General features: G+C 40.2%; 1 pseudogene; it reads left to right on the top strand.

Annotated features, from left to right (window-relative positions):
- Positions 1–2,066: 2,066 nt before the first annotated feature.
- On the top strand, positions 2,067–15,124 carry LOC133762207 (tubulin alpha-4 chain-like; annotated as a pseudogene).
- Positions 15,125–25,868: the final 10,744 nt, after the last annotated feature.

The raw sequence follows: 25,868 nt of genomic DNA, 5'->3' as shown, positions 1-25,868 counted from the left end.
TTGTAAGCAGATTTACAGAAACTGTGTATCTGTTTTGCGTATGCTTACTCTATCCATCCTTGAGCACACTTTTATAAAGGCAATTTGCAGGGGGTCAGAGAGAGATGGTATACATATGAATAGATAACAGGATACATGGATTAAACAAGGATTTGCAAGGATAAAGCTGGAAGAATTGTGATTATGATGAATATTTATCATGTCCCGTAGATGAGCTTTCTCAAGTATCAGATGTTCCAAATTGGCTTTTAATTATGCTATGCTTCGAATTATGAGAGGTCCATGCAAGATATAGAACAATGCTTTTTCCCCCTCAAAGCAACAAAACAATAAAAGAATATGATAAATGAACTGGAAACTGTCAGAGATACAGAGTTTCAAATGAAAGCAAGAAGCAATTAACATTGGCTGAGACTTCTGCTTCCACATAACACACAGTAGTGGGTGGTGAATGGCCAACCTCCCACTAGAACTAAAAAAAGATGGAAAATTACAAAAAAAAAAAAGTGTATTCAAAAGACATTATAAACCTTTGGAAGAAATGGGAGATCTATGAGCCACACATCAAGAAAAGTAAGAATTTGCCCCAAGTGAAACGGATGACACGTAGGGCTTGAGCAATTCATGGTGCTGTTCTACTGGGTTGGCAACTGCTGCAGGAAAGGAAACCAACAAAGCAGTGGAGTGGATCTGAAGTGACGAACTGGAAACCTGAGGGGTCTCCAGTGCAAACCTGCTTTTCCTAACGGCACATGTGATGAGTTTTAGGGCTATGTGGGAGGCAGGAGATTTACAGCAAAGTTTCTGAAAAAGAAAGATCGAAATCCCCTGTCATCACTTAGCACTTAGAAAACAATGTGGATCCAGAGGCAGGGGAGCCATCTCCATGGCGCAGCTGTCTACCCCAAGACATTTGCCAAAGTTTCTCTTCCTGGGGTAGGATCCTGGAGAGTCCGGCTGGGAATATTGTAGGAGCAGACCTGATGTGAGGTTCAGGAGACGACTCACCAAGGCTTGGGGAAATCATGGCCTGAGACAGAATCAAGGTACCCTAAGCACTAAACATGGCCTTGACACAGCTAAATCCCTGCTAAGATGGAAATGATCTGCCCTTCTCCCGCCTGCCTAATACTTTCTAATTAGCTAAGAATATGCAATGGGTAACGCCACTCGGGTGGAAAATTAAATCATATTGGTTCTTTGCAGTTTATATAAAGTGCTTAGAAACAATTAAAGAAATCTAATTATTTTCAGTAAAAGAAAATAAATATGATCAAAGGGAAAATAAATACAAAAGATCCACAAATACAATTGATACTGAAGTTAGCGAAGACTTTAACATGACCATACCTAATATATTCATGAAAATGAGTGAAAACTGCCAAATAAAAGTGAAATCCATAAATATAAACTGACACAGAAAAGCAAGATTAGTGAAAAGTCAAAAACAATTCATTTTAAAATACACATTTGTCAAAAAGTACTTAGAGGAAATAGGTGAGAATTTTTCAAACCTGATCAAAGAGACATCCAACAGATTCAAGACATGCAAATAATCCAAGCAGAGTAAGTCAAAAGAATACACATATGTAAACAACATAACAACTGAAAACCACAAAGATATGTTCTTAAAAGCCATCAGAGAAAAAGAATATATTATATCCAAAATAATGACCCTTGCTGCTATAGTTTTTTTATCAGCATTTGCATGATATATCTTCTTTCCTGCTTTAATTTTCAATCATTTTGGGTTATATTTCTTATGGTAACATATAGTTTCATTTGATTTAATTCAAGCTGACAAAATAGACTTCCTTTAGGTGAAAATTTTCCATTATTCTTTTTTCTTCTTCTATCAAAAAGTCAATTATACATACTTTTAACATTCCCATTTCTATTACCCTAGAGATCACAGCATGTATCCTTAACTTCCTCATAGTGCAGCAGGTTAGAATCTAATTTAATCCATTGATCACTTTCCCTAGTTCCTGTATCAGATAGTCACATCTTGATTTCTTTGAAATGTGATGAGACATTGGGTGCAGATCCAATACATTAACGCCAACATGCATATTGCCACATGCAATATTCTTCATTTATACCTGCTGTCCCATTTTTCCATGAAGGACTATTCCCCTCAGTCTGAAGAAATCCCTTTAAGAGTTTTGGTCATCCTGTCTGCTGGAAATGAGGCCTCTGAATTCTGTTTGTGTGAAAGTATCTATTTCACTCTCATTGTGGTGGCATAGTTTGTGTTGTGGTGATAGAAGTTATCTAGCATCACCCTAAGAATGTGATTTAATTTTTCTATCATTTCTGTTGAGAAAGCAGTTTTCTTCCACCCCAGGTATCTCATCACAGGTAAGAAGATGCTGCCAATAACTGTGCCCGTGGGCACCACACCATTGGCAAGATTACTAACCTCATCATGGAGAGAATTCACAAACAGGCTGACCAGTACACAGGCCTGCATGGCTTCCTCATTTCCCACTTGGTGGGAGAACTGGTTCTGGGTTCACCTTTCTGCTGATGCAACGCCTCTCTGTCGATGACAGCAAGAAGCCCCAGCTGGGGTTCATCTTCCCAGCCCCCAGGTTTCCACAAGTGTGGTGGAGCCCTACACCTCCATCTTCACCAGCCAAATTACCTTGGAGCACTCTGACTGTGCCTTCACGGTAGACAACAAGGCCATCTATGGCATCTGCTGTAGAAACCTCCATAATGGACGTTCCACCTACACTAAGATGAGCCACTTTCTTAGCCAGACTGTGGCCTCCATCACAGCTTCCCTTTGGTTTGGTGGAGCCCTGAATGTTGATCTGACAGAATCCCAGAGCAACCTGGTGCCCTCTCCCCACATCCACTTCCTTCTGCACACACACACCCCCATGGACTCTGCTGAGAAAGCCTACCACGAACAGCTTCCTGTAGCAGAGATCACCAATGCTTGCTCTGAGCAGGCCAAGCAGATGGTGAAACGTGACCCTCACCAGGGTAAACACATGGCTTGCTGCCTGTTGTACCGTGGCGATGTGGTTCCCAAAGATGTCGATGCTGCCATCGCCACCATCAAGACCAGGCGCAGCATCCAGCCTGTGGACGGGTGCCCCACTGGCTCCAAGACTGGCATTAGTTAGCAGCCTCCCACTGTGGTGCCTGGTGGAGACCTAGCCAAGGTGCAGCAGGCTGTGTACATGCTGAGCAACTGCACAGCCATTGCCAAGGCCTAGGCTAGCCTGGACCACAAGTTGGATCTGATGTGTGCCAAGCACATCTTTGTTCATGGGTATGTGAGTGAGAGGTGCGGGGGAGTGTTCTGAAGTTTGTGAGGTCATGGCTGCCCCACAGAAGGACTGTGAGGAGGTTGGTGTAGGAGGGTTAGGAGGAGGGAGAATACGAATTTGCCACTCCTTTTGGCCCTGGAACATGTCATATTTATGGAACTCCAGCTTCAACACTAGCTGACAGCCATTAGGCTCTTCTGCTTACATTATCTTCACTCATCTGGGATCCTGTCTGTCTTTACCACGTGCTTCTATCATGTCTGAAAGTAAAGGTTTTAAGAAGAAAAAAAAAAAAACAAAACGGGCCAGTGCTGTGGCACAGAGGGCTAAGCCTCTGCCTGTGGCACTGACATCCCATATGAGCTGTCAGAACTTATGAGATACAGCAAAAAAAAAAGTGTTAAGGGGAAAGTTTAAAGTAATTAAATTATAAATTATATTAATATACTATTATATAATATATAGTAATATAGTATAATAATGTATATATAATATATTAATATATTATTTATTATAATAATTATATATTATACATTTTATATTATAATTATTATTGTATAATCATATATTATACACTTTATATTTTATATAATTATTGTTGTATAATTATTTATTATTAATATATTATTAAATTATAAGTTATAATTGGGAAATTGGAAAGGCACCAAATAAATGAGCTATGAATGCATCTCAAGGACCTAGAAAAACAACAGCAAACCAAACTCAAAATTAGTAGGAGAAAAGAAACAATTTAAATTACAGAAGAAATAAACAAAATTGAAACAAAAAATACAAGATATGAGTGAAACGAAGAGCTGCTTTTTTGAAAAATTAAACAAAACTGACACACCATTGGCCCAACTAACCAAAAAAAAAAAAAAAAAAGAGGGAGGTAACCCAAATCAATACAATTAGGGATGAAAAAGGAAAGGAAACAACAGATGACACAGAAATAAAAAGAATCATCAGAAACTACTACAAAGAGCTGTATGCCAACAATTGGATAACTTAGAAGAAAGGTAGATACCTAGACACATACAACCTATCAAAATTGAACCACGAAGACATAGAACACCTAAACAGACCAATAACCAAGACAGAAATTCAATCAGTAATAAAGACCCTCCCAACAAAGAAAAGCCCAAGACCTGATGGCTTCACTGCTGAATTCTACCAGAAACACTCATCAAAGTGAAGAAGCAACTGACAGAATGGGAGAAAATATTTGCAAACTATGCAACTGATAAAAGATTAATAACCAGAATATATGAAAGAGCTCAAGAAACCCACCACCAAGAAAGCAAAAAAAAACAGTTAAGAAATGGGCAAAGGGCTTACACAGTCATTTTTCAAAAGAAATCCAAATGGCCAACAGACACATGAAAAAATGCTCAGGATTGCTAGCTGTCAGGGAAATGAAAATCAAAACCACATTGAGGTTACACCTCATTCCACTTGGAATGGCTTTCATACAGAAATCAACAAACAACAAATGCTGGTGAGGATGTGTGGGAAATCTGAATGTAGACCTACCATATGACCCAGCCATCCCAATCCTGGGAATTTACCCAAGGGAAATGAAAGCAGCATATGAAAGAATTATCTGTACCCCCATATTTTTGGTAGCTCAATTCACAAATAGCTTGGGCCAGCACTGTAGCACAATAGGTTAATCCTCTGCCTGTGGTGCCGGTATCTCATATAGGTACCAGTTCTAGTCCTGGCTGTTCCTCTTTCAATCCAGCTCTCTGCTATGGCCTGGGAAAGCAGTAGAGGATGGCCCAAGTGCTTGGGCCCCTGCACCCATGTGGGAGACCTGGAAGAAGCTCCTGGCTCTTGGCCAGGGAGGAGGAAGAAGGGTGGGAGTGTGGGTGGGAGGGCAGGTATGGTGGGAAGAATCACCATGTTCCTCAAGTTGTATTTATGAAATGCATGAAATTTGCATGCCTTAAATAAAAGGTTTCTGGGAAAAAAATACAGAGGATACAGACTGGTTGAATGAATTAAAAAACAAGACTTATCTATTTGCTTCCTACATGAAACACAACTCACTAAGGAAGATACACACAGACTGACAGTGAAAGGATGGAAAAAGATATTAGCAAAAACAAGCAGGGGTAGCCATCATAATATCAGTCATAGTAGACTTTAACACTAAAACTGTTAAAAGAGACAAAGCAGGACATTATGTACTGATTAAAGGATCAATTCAACAGCAGGATGGGACTATAGTAACTATATATTCACCCAATGCCCAGACACCTGGCTATTTAAAACAAATACTAATGGATCTAAAGGGAGACATAGACTCCAATAAAATAATAATGGCAGACTTCAACAACAAACTTTTGTCAATGGACAGATCAACTGGACAAAAAAAAAAATCAACAGAGAAGCAATAGAGGTAATCTACACTATGGACCAAATGGACCTAATTGAGATCTGAAGGACATTTCACACCACAGCTGCAGTATACACATAGACCTTTGTCTAGGATAAACCATATGCTAGGCCAAAAGCAAGTCTCAACAAATTTAAAAAAACTGAAATCATTCCATGCATCTTTTTTGACCACAATGAAATGAAGCCAGAAATTAACAACCAAAGAAACTCTAGAAAATACACCAACACATGGAGACTGAATAACATGCTCCTGAATGAACAGGGGATCATGAAAGGTATCAAAATGAAAATCAGAAAATCACTAGAAATGAATGAAGATGACAACATAACATATCAAAACTCATGAGACAAAGCAAAAGTGGTGTTAAAAGGGAAGATTATACCAATTAGTGCCTATATCAAAAAATGGAAAGGGCATCAAATAAATGATCTAGAAATCTCAAGGACATCGAAACACAAGAATAAACAAAATTTCAAATCAGTAGGAGGGAAGAAATAATTAAAATTAGAGAAGATATAAGCAAAATTGAACACCCTCAAAAAAAAAAAAACCCACAAAAGATCAGTGAAATGCAAAGCTGTTTTTTTTTTAAATAAACAAAATTGGTATACTACTGGCTTAACTAACCAAAAAAATAAAAAAATAAAAACGGAGAAGCCCAAATTAATATAATCTGAGATGAAAGCGATGTTGCAATAGATAACACAGAAATGAAAAAAAATCAAGAGTTACTACAAACAGCTATATGCCAACAAATTATAAAACCTAGAAGAAATGGGCAGATTTCTGGACATACACAATCTACCAAATATATTCACAAAGACTTAGAGTATGTAAAAAAAACCAGTAACAATGACAGAGATTGAATCAGTAATAAAGACTTTTTCAACAAAGAAAAGTCCAGGACCAGATGGCTTCACTGCTGAAATTTACCAGACTTTTAAAGTAGAGCTAATTCCAATTCTTCTCAAATTATTTAAAACAGTTGAAAGGGAGGGAGTTGGGGCCAGTGCTGTGCTACAGAACTGCAAGCCTCAGTCTACAGTGCTGACATTCCAAATGGGTACCAGTTCGAGTCGCAGCTGCTGCATTTCCAATCCAGCTCCCTGCTACGGTGCCAGGCAAAGCAGCAGAAGATGGTCCAAGTGCTTGGGCCCCTACACCCATGTGGGAGACCCAGATGAAGCTCCTGGCTCCTGGCTTCATCCTGGTCCAACTCCGGCTGTTGTAGCCATTTGGGGAGTGAACCAGTGGATGTAAGATCTTGCTCTCTCTTTCTCTGTCTTTCTCTCTCTGTATCTCTGCATTTCAAATAAGTAAAAGAAGTAAATCTTAAGAAATGGAGAGAATCCTCCCAAACTCCTATGAGACCAACCTTACTTTAATTCCAAAACCAGAAAAAGCTACAACAAAGAGAACCATAGGCCAATATCCCTGATGAACATAGTTGGTAAAATCCTAAAAAAAATACTAGCTAATGGAATTCAACAACACATCAGAAAGATTATTCACCTGGACCAAGTCTGATTTATCCCTGGTATGCACAGATGGTTCTACATCAGCAAATCAATAAATGTGATATATCACATTAAAAAATTGAAGAATAAAGCCATATGATTATCTCAATTGTTGCAGAGAAAGCATTTGATAAAATACAACATTCTTCATGATAAAACCCTTAAGCCAATTGGGTATAGAAGGACCATTCCTCAATAAAATCAAAGCAATATATGACAACCCCACAGCCAGCATCATACTGATTAGGGAAAAGCTGGAAGCATTTTCATTAAGATCCAGAACCAGACAAGGGTGTCCATTTTCACCATTGCTATTCAATACAGCCCTCTAAGTTTTATTCAGAGCCATTAGGCAAGAAAAAGAAATCAAAGGGATACAACTTTGGAAGGAGGAAGTCAAACTATCCCTACTTGCAGATGACACAGTAGTACATATAGGGGGACAAATAGACTCCAATAAGAAACTACTGGAACTCATAAGAGTTGATAAAGTGGCAAGATATAAAAAACAACACACAAAAATCAACAGCCTTTGTATACAGACAATACCGTGGCTGAGAAAGAACGTGTAAGATCAATCCCATTCACAATAGCCTCAAAAAATTTAAACCTTGGAATAAATTAAACAAGGATGCAAAAGATCTCTACAATTAAAATTACAAATCATTAAGGAAAGTAATAGAAGGAGACACCAAAAATTTGGAAAAATTTTACATGTTCATAGACTGAAAGAGTTAATGTAATCAAAAGGTCCATGCTATTGAAATCAATTTATAGATTCAATAAGATCCCAATTAAAGTGCCAAAGATGTTCTTCTGACATCTGGAAAAAAATGATCCTAAAATTCATATGGAACCACAAAAGACCCCAAAAAGATAAAGCAATCCTAAAAAACAAAATAAAGCTGCAGACATCACAATACCTGATTTAAAAACATATTACATGGCAGTTATAATCAAAACAGCTTGGTACTGGCATAAGATTAGATACATTGATTGATGGGACAGACTAGAGACCTCTGAAATTAATACACTCAACACTCATTTTTGACAAATGAGCTAAAATCATTCTCTGGATAATGAACAGTCCCTTCAACAAATGGTGTGGGGAAAATTGGATCTCTGCATGCAGAAGTATGAAACAAGAAACTTACGTAACACTCTATACAAAAGTCAACTAACAATGGATCTGGGATCTAAATTTAAGAACTGAAATTATCAAATTACCAGAGGAAAACATTGGGAAAACTTTACAACACATTGACATAGGCCAAGACTTTTTGGCTAAGACCCCAGTAGCACAGGCAATAAAGGCAAAAACAGACAAATAGGATTATATCAAGCAAATAAACTTCTGGACACCAAAGCAAACACTCAACAAAGTAGAGAGGCAGCCCAAAGAATGAGAGAAAATATTTGCAATCCATGCATTTGATAAAGGATTAATATCCAGAATGTATAAGGAGCTCAAGAAACTCAACAACAACAAAACAGGCAATCCAGTTAAGAAACAGGCTAGGATGTGAACAGGTGTTTTTCAAAGGAAGAAATACAAATGACCAACAGACACTTGAAAAACTATTCTGGATAACTAGCCATAAAAAAATAAAAACCACAATGCAGTTTCACCTCACCTCACTTAGAATGGCTATCATCCAAAAATAACAAATGCTGGCTAAGATGCTGGGGGGAATAGTACCATAATGCACTGTTGATGGAAATGTAAACTTGTACAACCACTATGGAAGACAGCATGGAGGTTCCTCAGAAATGTGAAAATAGATTTACCATATGACCCAGCTACTCTACCCCTGAGAACTTACCCAAAGGAAATGAGATCAGCATATGAAAGTTATTTGTAACTCCATGTTTATAGAAGCTCAACTCAAAATAGCTAAGACATGGAATTAACCCAGAAATTCATCAACCAATGACCAGATAAAGAAATTATGGGACATCTACGGGATGGAATACTCCTCAGCTGTCCAAAAGAATGAAATCCTGTCTTTCCCAACATAATGGATGCTAGTGGAGACCATTATGCTAAAAGGCATATAAGTAAAACTGACATTTGGGATTTGCTTATTGTTTATACCCCTTGTCTACTCTCTTGAGAAACAGTGGTTTTTCTACTTACTACTTATTGAAGTCTTTATTTAGTGGAGAGTTAAGCTTATGATTATAAAGAAAATTGAAAGGATGTCATTGTCAAAAGAAAAGAAAGAAAAGAAGGAGGGATGGTGGGAGGGAGGGAGAGTAGGAAGGGAAGTATCATTTTGCTCTTAAAACTATATATGAAGTACATGAAATTTATTCCCTTTTTAGAAATAAAACTTTTTAAAAACATTTTATGTTAATGGTTGATGGATTAAGCTTGGAGACTTGACCTAACTATGGCCTCTGGAACTGGGCCTGGTGGGAGGTCTTTGGGCCACTGGGGAATTGCACTCATAAGGTAGTTCTTGGAGAAACATCTGTCTGTATAAGCTAGGCATGCTTCTCATGTCCCTGTGTTCCTGGCTGACCCTGGCCAGCATCCAAGAGATATCAAAGTAAAGGGCTGCTGGATTTTGAACTGCGAACCTCTGAAAGGAAGCCAAAGTCAACCTCGTCCTACCCAACGAGCTCCTCTCAGGTATTCTGGATAAAGTAGGAAAACTGACTAATACATGCACGGGCCCCCCAAATTCCAATATTCCTTTAACGTTCTTGCTCTTGTACTGTACCTCCTGCCTAAACAGCAGGGAGAAGGAAAGAGAAGGCAGTGCCTTAGGGACCTCTAGCTGTGCATTGACTTAGATCATGGCAACAGGAAGTTTGAATTTTCACTTGCAACAACTCCTTTAGCCTCAAGTAGGTACAACTGTATTGGCTTCTCCTTTCAAGGTTTCAATATGCACACACAGACTAAGGCTCTTTTTCATATGATCAAGAAAAATCCAGGGGCTGGCATTGTGGCAAAGCAGGTAATGCCACCGCCTGTGATCCAGTATCCCATAAGGGTGCCATAGTTTTGTCCTGAATGCTCCACTACTGATCAAGGTGTCGGCTAGTCACTGGAAAGCAGCAGAAGATGGTTCAAGTGTTTGGGCCCCTGCCACTCACATGGGAGACTCCAAAGAAGCTCCTGGCTCCTGGCTTTGGCCAGGCCCAGCCCTGGCTGTTACAGCCATCTGTGCAGTGAACAAGTAGATGTAAGCTATTTCTCTCTCCGACTTTCAAATAAATAAATTAATTAATAAATATACCTATCTTTGCTTCTTTATTTTTTTAAAGAAATATTCATGTGCATTCCCTATACAATGATCCAAATTAAGGGATCCAATCTCAAAATACAAGTGTGCATTTTGCACTTAGGTGGTGGCAGGTGCTACGGGGGCAGAGAGTAAAAGCAAATGTCTGCCAATGAGCTTAGGGGCCAGTGTCAGCCTGGGAGCAGAAAAAGTATTCTAATTATTATACTGGATCATTTAATCCATGGAACTTATATAGAGTTGTATGCCTTTCTAGAGGCTTCAGGTACATCTTGAAGATACCCCAAAACATGGAACTTTGGATTTCAAACAGACATCAGCACCGGGAGAGCAGCAAATAGAGAAGGGCTTTCTCTGAAGGTCCCTTATCTACCTAAGTACCAGTTGTACCAAAGATGCACAAAAGTTCTCTTCCTGAATTCTCATCAACCAAAGCGAGCAAACTCTTACCACAGAGGAAGAGACTGAAATCCAACAGTGGGACTCTGCCCCGGGCCACTGTTTGTCCTTCAGGTTCATTCATTCTCCCTGAGAATCATTTACTCTCCCTCTGCAAAGTCTTTGCAGCGGCCACCTCTGTGTCCTCTACGTAGATTGTATTTAAGCTTCAACCACCTGGCCCTTCTGTTTTGTAGGGTTCCTATGCACACGTGCACATTAATACATTTGCACAGCTTTGCATCTGGAAGTCTCTCTGTTGTCAATTTGTCAAATCCCCAGAGGAGAAGTCTGAATGCCCCTACAGTGACCAAAAGTTCTGCTTCTACGGGTTCCATGTCTGACTCCCACGCTGTCCACCATAGCTGGTTCTTTCTACTTTAAGTTGACAGTGCTGAATTTTACCTGACCCCTGTGTTCTTGCATAAGGGCAAATGTTAAGAAGCCCCCCACTGTTTTTGTCACAGAAAAGGACTTACTGTAAAGAGCCACCCTTCCTCATGACACTTAGATGAGATTGGGGGATGCCAGACAGCGTCCATTCAAATTCCTGTTGTTTCTCTCTTAACGAATTACATGCCCTCTGATAAACGGGACAAAAATGCTTGTTAGTCAAGCTTTGGTTAAGTTTCTTTCCTCCTCTGAATCCCTGGAATATGGACCAAGCCTTGTTGTGAGCCAGAGCACTGCTCCTCGGAGGCAGCCCGGCCTGGGGTCACACCTTCCTGATCTACTCTCCCTGCAGGCTGCCACACATCTGCCTCTTTTCACCTTGTTTATTCCTCCCTATAAAGAAACACTGTTCTTGCCTAATCTTGCAGATTTGAGGATCAGAGCATTCTCCTCATTGCCATTGTCCTTCCCCCCTTGCTATATCCTTTTGAATGTATTCTCTCTTGGGGCTGGTGCTGTGGCATAGCAGGTAAAGCCGCTACCTGCAGTGCTGGCATCCCATGTGGGCACTGGTTTGGGACCTGGCTGCTCCACTTTCAATCCAGCTCTCTACTAAGGCCTGGGGAAGCAGTAGAGGATGGTCCAAGTCTTTGGGCCCCTGCACTGATGTGGGAGTCCTAGAAGAAGCTCCTGGCTTGTGGCTTTGGATCACAAGTCCGACCTTTGCAGCTATTTGGGGAGTGAACCAGCAGATGGAAGACCTCTCTCTCTCTCTCTCTTTCTGCCTCTCCTTCTCTCTCTGCGTGACTCTGACTTCCAAGTGAAATAAATATATCTTAGGAAAAAAAGAATATAATCTCTCTTTATTAAACCTAGGTTTAGTTGTTATTTAACAAAATAAATTCAGAGCTGAACTGTAACTTCCTTCCCATCACTTCCATATCACAAGACATTGATGGCTACTTTTTGACCAACAAGCTTTAGGACTTGGCTCAAGTCACTTCTCTGAGACCATTCTGTTTGTTTTCTGCTGTGTTTTGGATTAGATGGCTTCAAATATCCCTTCCTGCTCTAAGATTCTATAGTTCCTTGAATCTAAAGACAAGAGTGAGCAAAACAGGAAGGAACACACTTTTGAATGACAATGGACTTTGAAAACAAATTAGCAGAGGAGGTCAGAGCCTTGTGCATGGCAGGCCCACACAAAGGGAGGCTTGGGTGTGAAGAGGGTTGTGCAGGAGAAAAAAGATGGGATTTGGAAACAGAATAGCTTGGATTCAAAATCAAGTACTACCTCTAGTCACTAACTGCCTTCAGGCAAGTTAATTGATTTTTAAGCTCCAGTTCTAGTAGGTCTTGGCAACGCCTAACTATTTTGCTTGGGGAGGATTCAAGGTGAGGGTAATTATGCCATTTTAGTGTAATTTTGCTACAGCTTTGCACTTAAGTGTCTTCCAGGAGATCTTTTCTGACTTTTCTTCTTTGTAATATAATTTGTCTTTCCTATTTTTGTGTCTCCCTGAGTGCTGTGTGTGTATGGTGAAGACATTATTCAAATACCATATTGTGTTTATTGTCATGCAAATACATTTTGCTAGTTAAATTGTGAACTGCCATGAGAGAAGGGTGGTTTTTTTTGGTGATGTATCCCCAGGGTCTAGCATTGTGCATGACAGTGGTAATAAAGTTTGCAGAAGAAAAAGTAAACTAAATAATGCCTGGCCAGATGATGGGCATGGAGGATTCTCTAACGGTTCTTGTGTGAATTTCACACTGGTACTTTTTCATTCTTACCTGCGACTGTGGTTGCCTGAATAGTTACTGGCACTCCCTGGTACTCTGCTTGGTCGACTTATCCCCAGAGTTGGGCTAACAGCATCTCAGCCTTCAGAGGCCAATCTAACTACCTTCATGGACTTAATCTGAGGAAATCATCTGTTGCATATCCTTTAGTCTTTCCTAATTGTGGGGCAAACTCTTGGTTCTTAATGAAAAACTAAATGGATAAAATAAGACAGAATTTAAAATATTTTAGCAAAGACACACACATACAAACAAACCTAAAATCTGCTCCCCCCAACCACGCTTTTACAGGATTCTGAAATTTAAATGTTTTCTCTCTTCAACAGATTCTTGTTGAACTGCCGCTTTCCGTGAACTTCTCCACGGAACAGATCTCTGTCCGAGGGTGGGCGTAGATGGTACCTCCCGCTCTCTGCTTCCTCTCTCTCACTGAGGAGCAGGCTAACTTCTGAGTGGGTTGATTTTGACAGGAAGTTTGTCAAATTCTAGACCCGGGCGAATGTTCAATCTCCATTAGTTTCCAAATTCCAGCTGTAAGGAACGCTGAGGAAATGAGGTAGAAGTGATTGTAATTCTCAAAGCCGCTTTTGTCTCTTTCCTGATAGAATGTGAAGTTCTATGTGGGAGGTGGGTAGTGCCATCCTAACCTGCTTTATTCTGCCTGAATAAGGAAGGTCAATATATTGTTCTGTTGGGGAGGAGGAAATTGCACAGAGAACTCCTTGAATGACAATAACGACGTCCTTGACAGCACGTTGAAAACAGTGGTAAAACTTTCTTTTCTCCCAGGGTAAAACAAAATCAGTATGTAAATGACAGATGAAGGTAGATGATGGACAAAATGCATTATTCTTACAGCGTCTCCCAGGTTTTCTGAAAGAACTATTACATTTGAAGGCTGAATTCAAATGGTTTTTAATAATAATATATCAGTTTATCAATAAGACAGTGGAACTGTTCTTTAAAATATCTTGGGAGTGCTAGCTTTGTCTCCAAGAATCTAATGCCAGAAAAACAACTGAGAGAAAAGAAAACAACTTCACTTCATTTTAATATAGGCTTTTTTTTAAAAAAAAGTTTCCAGTTTATAGACTTTAACTTGAGTAATAACAAATGATGGAGGCTTTCAAAATGTCAATGACTGTTCTCTTGAAGAGTTGAGCCAAGTAGTAACTGCCTTCATTGGAGCCAGTAATCTTTTTGGCAGCTTAGGAATTCATTTTTATAATTTGTGGTAGTTTTGCAAATTGCCAAAATGACAGCTCAACTGGGCTTGCCTTGGTTTAGACTAGCATGGTTCCACCTGATAAGTCACCATTCCACATTTATTAGACCAGAATGGGCTTTACCCAACACAGAGATCCAGGAAATAAAGAAATGTCAAGTTAAGGTGTCTCAATCTTATACTTTAAAAATCCAAAAAGACTGGTGTCAGTGAACACCACTAGAAGAAGAAACACGCCTCTGTCTGCTTTGCTTCTGGTTTGAAATGTACTGTGCCGAGAAGATGGGATGTTTAAAACAGGAAAGCAATTTTTAAAAGTCACATGGGAATTTTAAACCTCTAGAGGCTTACCTAGTCTATACTTGACATTTGACAAAATTGAAAATATAATAAAGGCAATATTTTTATTCGTTTTTTTGTTGAAAATTGTAACATTCCAATTAGATAGGTAGAAATTTTCAATTTCAGGCTTTACAAATAAAGTTGTTGTGGACATTTACATATGAAAATCTTCGATGGTCCTTTCTTTCTAAGTATGAACAGATCAAAGTGTTCAAAAATCTTCAGTCTCACTTTCTTTCTAGGAATTAGATGCATTTATCTCTCTGCTGCTTCCAGTCCATTTTGTACCATCTTCACTTTAACACAATTGGATCCCTATTCCAACCCTCTATTCTTTTTGTCTCAGAAAAGGTTTCTCAGATTTTGCAAAGGGGAGCTCAGAGTCTCCTTGGAAGAAGTCAGTGGCCTCCATTTATGATAAAGGACTCTCACTGCAACCCAACGAACAAGCCATGCTCAACTAAATAAAAGCCTTCTGCCTAGGGAGTCCCTGCAGACAGAGACGACACAGGAAGCAGAAAGACGAGGATGTCTGTACGTTAAGGCTGCATGCCCTGCTCTGTTACCAGCTGTACGCTGACCAAGGGGTATGCACATCAGTCTTGCCATCTGTGAAATGATGTCATCAGACTAAATGATCTTCTCCCCCGGTATCACAGATTTCATAAACCACTCTCCAGAAGACCTCTGTGGTATCCTCCATCAGAATCTCCCTCTGTGTACCTCCTATAGAAACCCATAGATCATTCAAGTGCCTTGGTTAGCAAAGGTAGGGGGCAAACCATTCCTACACGAATGGGGCCTAAAAATCAGCCAGCAAATATCACTGTCCTAGCATGCAATTACCAGATCACTGGGCTTGGAAATAACAGCTCTTAAAACAACGAACATTATTAACAAAAATACTGAAAATAGGGCTGGCGCCGTGGCTCACTTGGTTAATCCTCCACCTTGCGGCGCCGGCCTCCCATATGGGCTCCAGGTTCTAGTCCCAGTTGCTCCTCTTCCAGTCCCGCTCTATGCTGTAGCCCAGAAAGGTAGTGGAGGATGGCCCAAGTGCTTGAGCCCTGCACCCGCATGGGAGACCAGGAAGAAGCACCTGGCTCCTGGCTTCCGATGGGCGCAGCACCGGCCATAGCGGCCATTTGGGGAATGAAACAATGGAAGGAGGACCTTTCTCTCTGTCTCTCTCACTGCCTATAACTCTACCTGTCAAATAAATAAAAAACTAAAAAAAAAATGAAAATAACAAAAAAACCAAAATCCTTTCCTTAACGGAAAATGAGATAATATGTAATAATTCTTTGATTTTATAAAACTACTTAGCCACTTGAATACAGAACATGGGTATATGTTATTTCTTACAAGTCTAACAGTTGTTAGAAGTATAAATTTTTTTACTAAATATTTTACTGATGAATTCAGAATAATTTTCTTTATTTTAATTTAAAATGTATTAAAATATTTAGTGATGTTTAGAACTTTTATTCACAACACACATCAGGTGTAAATAATGCCAATTCTTCATGAGCAACAAGTATGAATAAACAGCACACTCACTATGTTAACATTTTCTTTTCCGGAAGAAAGTGTAGTTGGAGCTGCTATGTATTGATTTACTCAATTTAAAATCTCCCTCTCTGTCCATTTGTCTCTGCCTCTGTTTCTCTGCTGCTCAAATATGTTAGAAATTAATGAATAAATAAATAAACTGCATTTTAAAAAATATTTATTTATTTATTTGAAAGGCAGAGTTAGAGAAAGAAAGAGATCTTCCATTCACTAGTTCACTTCCCAATGACCCCAACAGCCGGAGCTGAACCAATCTGAAGCCAACAGCCAAGAGCTTCTCCAGGTCTCCCACATGTGTGTAGGGGCCCAAACACTTCAGCCATCTTATCTTCCACTGCTTTCCCAAGAGCATTGGCAGGGAGCTGGATCAGAAGTAGAGCAGCTGGGACTCAAACTGGTGCCCATATGGGATGCACTGGCCCTATAACCTTATGTTAAAAATGAGGTGGGCAGAGAGCTCTTTGGCCTAGTGGTTAAGATACCTGCACCTCATATTGAAGTGCTGGGTTCGATACTCAGCTCCAGCTAGAGCTCACTGATTCCAGTTTCCTGCCAATGGAGACAGCAGGAAGCAGCAATGATGGCTCAGTTTATTAGGTTCATGTCTCTCTCATGGGAGACTGGGATTGAGTTCCCGGCTCCTGGCTTTGGACTGGCTCAGTCCTGGCATTGCAAATACTTGAGGAGTGAACCAGTGAACAGGAAGTCTGTCTGTCTCTCTTTCTATCTGTCCTGATCTCTCAAATGAATAATTTTAAAATTTTTCTAAAAATACAAAAGAAAAGAAAATTTGAAAGAATCAGGGTAGGACATTTAGGGTGGCTGCATCCCATATCAGAGTACCTGAGTTCAAGTCCAAGCCCTGGCCCTCAATTCCAGCTTCCTGCCAATGTACATCCTGGGAGGCAGCAGCTACTGGCACTGGCTGAAGATTAGGGGCTGTGCCACCCAAGTGGGAGACCTGGATTGAGTCCCCCGCTTTTGACCATGGCCTAGCCCAGTCCTGGCCATTGCAGGCTTCTGGGGAGTAATCCAAAGGACTGGAGTTCTGTTTGTCTCTCTTCCTTTTCCACCAAGTATAAGAAAGAAATGAACGAATGAAATGCAAAAATGAAAGCTGTACATGAGAAGCAGCACATAGACGTTAGAAATGATCTGAGACTGCCTTAAGGGCTGATTCTGAGGCCAGAGTGTTGTTTAGGACGTCTGCCATTCTATGAGTCTGCTGTGTATCCCACTTCCCATGTTGGATCTTTCTCTCCCTTTTTGATTCTATCAGTTAGTATCAGCAGACACTTGTCTTGTTTGTGTGATCCCTTTGACTCTTAGACCTATCAGAGCCATCATTTGTGAACTGAAATTGATCACTTGGACTAGTGAGATGGCATTGGTACATGCCACCTGGGTGGGATTGTATTGGAATCCCCTGGCACATTTCTAACTCCACCATTTGGGGCAAGTCCGATTGAGCATGTCCCAAATTGTACATCTCCTCCCTCTCTTTTTCCACTCTTAAATTTAACAGGGATCACTTTTCAGTTAAAATTTCAACACCTAAGAATAAATGTTAGTTAATTACAGAGTTCAACCACTAGTACTAGAACAACTACAACAACAACAACAACAAATACTAAAAAGGATAAAGTATTACATTGTACATCTAGAGTCAGGACAAGAGCTGATCAGGTCATTGTTTCTTATAGTGTCCATTTCACTTAACAGGTTTCCCCTTTGGTGCTCAGTTGTCACCGATCAGGGAAAACAAATGATATCTGTCTCTTTGGGACTGGCTTAATTCACTCAGCATGATGTTTTCCAGATTGCTCCATCTTGTTGCAAATGACTGGGTTTCATTGTTCCTTACTGCTGTATAGTATTCTATGGAGTACATGTCCCATAATTTCTTTATCCAGTCTACTGTTGATGGGCATTTCGGTTGGTTCCAGGTCTTAGCTATTGTGAATTGGGCTTCAATAAACATTAATGTGCAGATGGCTTTTTTATTAGCCAAATTAATTTCCTTTGGGTAAATTCCAAGGAGACTGAGCACTCCTGTTACTGACTTGCTGGGTCATTTGTCTACATTACTTCATCTCTGTGTCTCAGGTTCCTTATCTGAAAATGGTCCCACCTATAATACCCACTTCCTATCATTATTCCTAGTATTATTAAATCTCTCTCTCTCTCATACACACACACACACAGACACACATCGTGGAGTGGGGGGACTTCCAAAATCGCCTAGAAAATGGAATTTAAAAAAGCTCAGGGCAAGTGTTCGGTGTGACAGTTAAGAAGCCACTTGGGATGGGGCTGGTGCTGTGGTGTAGCAGGTAGAGCTGTTGCTTGCTGTGCCAGCATTCCATATGGGAATGCTGGTTTGAGTCCCGGCTGCTTCACTTCTGATCCAGTTCCCTACTAACGTGCCTGGGAGAGCAGCGGAAGACGGGCTAAGAGCTTGGGCCCCTGAACCGATGTGAGAGACCTGGAAAAAGCTCCTAGCTCCTGGCTTCAGATCCATCCTGCTGTGGCTGCTGAAAGACCTCTCTCTGTTTCTCTTTGTAACACAGCCTTTCAAATAAATAAATAAATCTTTTAAAAAAATAAAAAAAAAAAGAGAGAGAGAAGGGACGGCCCCTCATCTCCTACTGGAGTCCCTAGATTGGTTCCAGCTTCCTGCTAATGCACACACTGGGATGCAGCTCCAGTGCCACTGATGCTGGAAACCCAGAATGAGTTCCAGGCTCCTGCTCTGACCTGGTCCAGCCCTGGCTATTGTAGGCATTTAGGGAGTGAATCAGTAGATGGAAGACTTCTGCCTCTCTTTATCTACCTTCCTTTCAAATGAATAAGTGGATAAATAATAAATAAAAATCAGTACGATTTTTTGGTGTAAATTTTGGTGTAAAATTGTTTTTTTCATAATAGACAATTTTAATGGACCTTTTGAAGACCTCTTGCCTCAGCTTATATTTAAGTATTTTTTTGCACACAAAAAAGCATCTTTGAATGCCGTTTTTCATAAACTGTTTGGAGGCCCCTTATATAAAGGGCTGAGAAATTTCTGGAATCAAGCAATCCAACTCTACCCGGTAATTATCATGTAGGCTGTGATAAAGAAAAATGTGTGATGTTGCAGAGACGAACACAAAAGAGATAAAGAATGAATGAGTAAAATAAGTAAAGAATTGATTCATCCATTCATGTATTCTTGCTATCAACATTCACAAACCCTTCTATGTTCTAGACATTGCAAATAAAAAAAAGAAGTTGCCCATTCTGACACTAAGGAACGAGCTATCTGAAAAGGAGAGGAAAAGAAGAAAGCATGAAAATTTCAGCGTGGGAATCAGGACCCCAAGAGAAGTGCGTTCCAGTGGGGTTCTCTGCCTCACTGGAACTGGCCTGGCCACTGCTGCTTTATGAGGAAGCAGGATAAAACAAGGATGTATGAAAATACTTAAAAGTATAGACCTAAAAGAATAACATAACAAAAATAATATAAAATACTGTCAGCAATTAAATATCCAGCAGACTTGAGAAATAAAGACAGATACGTTACAAAAATAAATGTCCACAGGAAAGAGTTCAAATTCAAGGTCTCAGTAAACATACAGGATCCGGCCAGCATTTGGCACAGGGAACGAGACAGTGCTCGGGACACGCACTTCCTATATTGGAGTTTGCGGTTCAACTTCCCACTCCACTATGGGTTCAGCTTCCTGCTCGTGTGCGCACTAGGAGGCTGAAGGTGACGGCCCAAGGACTTGAGTCCCTGCCACCAATGTGGGAGACCTGGGTGGAAGTCCAAGCTCTGGGCTGCCACTTGGCTCAGCTCTGGCTGTTGGCAGGCATTTAGGGAATGAACCAGAGAACGGAATCCCTCCGTCTCTCTCTCTCTTTCTCTCTCTCTCTGACTTTTAAATAGAAGTTAAAAGAATAAATAAATAAACATAAAGCGCAGTACAAAGAGGAGTAAGACATCAAAGAACTCATGGTGGCCTCCTTCACTGGGCACTGACACTCATTAGCCTGGAAAATGCTGTCAGGAAGCTAGGCAGAGTAGCTCCACAAAAGGTTCTTGCCAATTAGTTGCTTTGAGTGACTCCAAATTTCACAATTAAGAAATCACCACTCTACCATACACATTATTTTATTCCTTCTCACACAGTTTAGCCTGATGGAGAAATATAAGTTAAACCATTCTGGAAATCTTTGAGCCTGCAGCACTAGGTATTTGAAAATATTCAAAAGAAGGTTTCACAACTTTTAAAGGGCATTATGGTCATTTTTGCTAAATAAAAATGAGCCCTCAAGAAAATACTATTTTTGGGTGACAGAGTGATAATGAAAGAAATGTGCTTAAAATGGACAACAAATATGCCTTTCAAACTGAAATGATTAAATAAAGATTTGCCTGTGGAAGTGATTGAAATGAGAGAAGTGCTGAAATTCAGTGCTGCGCTCAGAACATCAAAACTGGAATAGCTTTAGCAATGTCTGCCAGGAAAATCAAACTTCATTTAAAAATTTTCTTCGAATTTCTTCATGTCAGTGACATTCTGGGTGGGAGGGCTCGGTTAGCATACAATCTAACAGAAGCTGCGTACAGCTGATTGGAGAAAGAATACCATGGTTTACTCTGGTATTTTAAAATGTGCGATCCTCTCCTTGTGTTCCGAATATTTCTGCTCATGGAAATGTGATTTTTTTTTTAACAAGAGCATTTCTTTATGACATTTTAGCTCTTAGACATTCAACTTGCCCTACTAAGCCCAGGCGAAGGACTCTTGAAAGAATAAAGAGGAAATAAAGTGTCACTCCAGAGTCACGTGTGTGGACGTGGTTTCTGACCTTGACATTTTACTTGAAATGAAAGAATAGGATCAATGGGTCACAATGATGTCCTGAGCATAAAGGCAAAAGGGATGGGGGTGGTGGCAGTGGGGGGCAGGGGATGTGTCCTTATGGGACATTCTCACTGTAGTCTTCTAAACCATGCAGATTCAGAATTTTGGATCACCATGGTTTTACTTCTGTAGCTACTTTACTAGCTACTTATTATTTTTTTTTTTATTATGAGATTGAGCTGATGAATTTCACAGATTTTTGATTAATTCTTGATTGATAAGGCATCTACTCTTTACAATACTAGAAGTTCATTTTCTCCTGCAGTCTCTAGAGAATTCACTGGTCACCCCATCAGCCTGTTTTCTCACACTCCAGGAGAAGGACAATACAGGTGAAAATGGCAAGAAGATTTTTTATTTTAGTCCTAATTATTTTTGAGAAGCCAAAATATAGAAGCTGGACCCTTCCGTATTTTGAAGAACACATAATTAGATCCTACCATACACTATGTGGGTCAGAGTTCTTCCCCAAAATTTGTTTGGATGAACTCAATACTAACACCTCTCTACTTGTGTCCATAACTTTTCTAGTTCCTCTAACATAAATAATATCCTTGTGGATTAAAGTATCAAGCTTTAGGATTCCAATAAAATTACACATAGAAATACGGAAGACTAGAGGTACAATTTGTGTAGGAGAAAGTATTTTTATTTTTTGACAGGCAGAGTTAGAGAGAGAGAGAGAGAGAGAGGTCTTCCTTCCGTTGGTTCACCCCCCAAATGGCTGCGACTGCCAGCACCGCGCTGATCCAAAGCCAGGAGCCAGGTGCTTCTCCTGGTCTCCCATGCAGGTTCAGGGCAAGCACTTGGGCCATCCTCCACTGCACTCCTGGGCCACAGCAGAGAGCTGGCCTGGAAGAGGAGCAACTGGGACAGAACCGGCGCCCCAACCGGGACTAAAACCCAGAGTGCTGGCGCCGCAGGCGGAGAATTAGCCTAGTGAGCCCTGGCGCCGGCCTGAAAGTATTTTTAATCAAGATACTACACCAGAAACTGTAAATTATTATTTAAAAAATAATTTTCATAGGAAAAGATAGCATGAATACAGCAAAGAGAAGATTATAAATTTGTTAAAATTACTTGCAATTCAGAGGTTAGTAGCTATAATAAAGCTCTTAAAAACTGGTAAAAAAGAAGCAGAAAATTTACTTGAGAAGTGGCAAAGAATGAACAGTAGCAATTCACTGAGAAGCTTTTCTGAGTGGCCAGCAAACTTTGAGAAAGATGTTGGAATTTGCTGTCGGAAAAACAAATGCCAATTATAGTTAAGAAATGAGCTATCACTTTCAAACCATCACAGAGCCTAATGTTCAAAAGACTTGGAACAGCCACATTCAGCCAATGGAAAAAATATGGAAGTACAGACTTTTTGGAAAGCAAACTAGCATTATCTGGTAAAACACACACAAACAAACAAACAAAGATTTATTGATAGAGAATGCCTGCTGCTCTCCAAAATCTATTTTTCTCCTCTTCCTGGATGTGTTCTTACATTCCATTTTCTGCCTTCCTCAATGAATTCCAGCCAACGACCAGGAGGAGGGTTGGTGTGTGCACCTTCCTGACCTAACGCAGTAAACCGCCCATCCTTGAGAGTTCTCCCAGATGCCCTTCCTCCTTCTAGAACAAGGTGATGAGTCAGGGAGCTCCTGAAGATGGTGAGACCCGAGTCACACTACCTAGCACAATTTATGTGGCACATGATTTGACCTAGTAACTAACTCATCTCTTGAGCACTAATCAGAAGGAATAAAAAAGCAACAGTGTTCATGGAAATACAAACAAGAATATTTATCTCTGCACTGCTCAGTTACTAGAATTAAAAAATCAGCAAATATGCAAACAAATGGAATGACAATATGGAAAGATTAAATAATTTATGGTAAATCACTCATTGAAAAGGATAAATTAGTATTTTACCACTTGATTTGAAAGGAGTTTCAAGAACTTTCAATGATGAAGAATGAGACTTAAGATGTATGTGAACTGTCAGTCTTCCCAAACTGTCATAACAAAATACCACAGGACTAGGTTTTGCAGTTCTTGGGATGAAGTCCACCTCAGCTTCCAAGCCAGCTTACTGCCAATGCACACCCTGGGAGGTACAGATGATGGCTAAAGGACTTGGGTGCCTAATACCCAACCGTGACACCTGGTTGGAGTTCCTGTTTCCTGGCTCCAGCCTGGGTCAGTCCTAGCAGCAGTAGATAATTGGGGTATGAGCCAGTGGATAGAAGATAATTCTGGCCATCTCTCTCTGTGTTGCTTTGCCTTGCTATTAAGTAAAAATAAATAAATAAACAAACATTAGCAACTAGATGGCTTAAACTGGAGCAGTTTCTTTCCCACAGTTCGAGTCTGGGTGTCTGAGACCAGGGTGACACAACGCGTGGTTTCCAATGCGGGCTTTCTTCCCAGCTTGTACATATCTATCTTCTCACTCTGTCCTCCACACAGGCCACGAAAAAGAAAAGACAACCTACTCCCACCCCCATCTTGGGAAGTCACAGTCCAAAAGCATTAGAGCCCCTTCCTGTGTCATCTTAATCATCTCCTAAAGACCCTATTTCTAGTTACAGTCATGCTGGGGGCTCAGCACTTTAATTCAGTGCAAAACACTAATGGCCCATTTTATAAAATAATAAAAAAAACTTAAAGTACATATGTTTATACACACATAAATATTCATTTAATACAATTATAAAAGCAATGAAAAAATACAGCTACTTACATACTGAATTGTGCGTGGAAATACAAGGAATATATGTATTTCAATGTTGGTAGTGGGGGACGTTGAAGGGTGGCAGTATAGCTTTCCCTCCATGTCCAGGACCCCCAGAAGCTCAGAATCTGTGGATGCTCAAGTTCTTTATATAACATGGCATAATATTTGCATATAACCTATGGTCATTCCTTTGTAAACTTTAGCCATCTCTAGATAACCTATAATACCTAGTACAGTGGTAATAGTTGTACTGTATTATTTAGGGAATAATGACAAGGGAAAAGTCTGGACATGTTCAGGGCAGATATAATTGTTTTTCAAATATTGTTGATCCAGATTTGCTGAATATGCTCATGTAAAACACACAGCTACAGACTGGAACAAGAGGAGGAGGTTTTACTGACCTACCATTAAGCAAAGACAGAAAATTTAAAAGAGAACATATAAAAAGAATACCTACAGTACGCATTGTATCATTTTATGTGTGCCTTTATGCCAACTTATAATCAACGAATGTTTATTTGTAAAATAATAGCAAATTTGGCCTTATGTGTGCCTACTTTAAAAATAGCTCTCTCTGGGTTGGTCTTGTGACACAGTGGTTAAGATGCCTCTTAGGACATCCTATATAATCCCACATTCCACATCCCATATCACTGAGCTGGATTTAAATCCTGGCTCCAGTTCCAGCCTCCTGCTAATGTTTACCCTGGGATGCAGCAGGTGATAGCCTAGGGGAATTGGTGGAGTCCCTGCCACCCAGGTAGAAGACTTGATTTGAGTTCCTGGCTTTGGCTTGGCCCAGTCCCAGCTATAGGAGGCATTTTGGAGAATGGATTGGTGGATGGAAGACATTTCTCTTTTTCTATTCTCTTCCTGAGTCGTTCAAATAATTAATAATTTTCACTGGCCTATCTGAGAACTCCTTAGTCTTTTCCCCACTATCCTACCACTTACTTTATTTAAATGCATTCTATAAATGGAGCTCTGCTTTGCATTAGAATTTTATTTGTATCATCATGGATTTGTAGAAATCTCCCTTATGACTAAATGAGAAGAACCAGTAGAAAACGAAACACGAGTACACAAAGGACACTCACATCTTTAAGCATTCTATGCACTTCTTATTTTCTCACCTGAAGGAATTAAGTAAGAATGTTAAGCTTCATTTCAATAGAAAGCTGATTAGGTAAATAAGTAAGCAAGCATTTGCCAGGAACGGTTATGATTCTGCCGTACATGAATTATTCACCCAGACAAAGAACTTGGATAAGAAGTAGTAATGAGATTGGGGTGTATTCCCAGATAGGGCAGGTCAAAAGTTCAGTGAATTCAGATTCTGCTTTGGTTGAAAAGCTTTCTTGGGACACTTACACGTCCTTCCATGGACTTCTTGCTCTTAGCTCCTCTATGGTTTAATAAGATCCCTTTAACACAGAGAGGGGGGATGCCTTGACGACCTCAGACTCTGCCAACAGCACACAGGCACAGCTTGATACTAAGGCAACACCAAAACATCAACAGAAGCTAAGGATGGTGGCCAGTTTATCACCAATGCACTACCTAGTGCTTTATTTCCCACTGACTTTTTTGAGACAATGCAAAGTAGAAACAAAATCGCATGCCTGCCCTAATATTTTCTTTTTCAATTTTTTTTAAAATTTTAATTTATTTATCTGGAAAGCAAAGAGAGATGGGGACAGGGGGAGGTATCTTGCATTGGCAGGTTAATTCCTGAGATGCCTACAATAGCCAGGGTTTGGCCGGGCCAAAGACAGGAGCTGGGAATTCAATCCGGGTCTTGGGTGACAGGGGCCCAAGCTTTTGAACAGTGATCTGCTGTTTCCCAGGGTGTACATTGGCAGAAAGTGAGAACCAGGAATGCAGCCTGGACTCCAAGCCAGGCCCTCCAATATGGGATGTGGGTGTCCCAAGCAGTATCTTAACCACTGCCCCCAAAGCCTGACTTGGTCGGTAGGCCAGTTTTTAACGTGGCTCCGG

This window comes from Lepus europaeus, chromosome 6 (assembly GCF_033115175.1).
Source record: "Lepus europaeus isolate LE1 chromosome 6, mLepTim1.pri, whole genome shotgun sequence".
NCBI lineage: Eukaryota > Metazoa > Chordata > Mammalia > Lagomorpha > Leporidae > Lepus > Lepus europaeus.
This window is presented reverse-complemented; position numbering and strand designations above follow the sequence as displayed.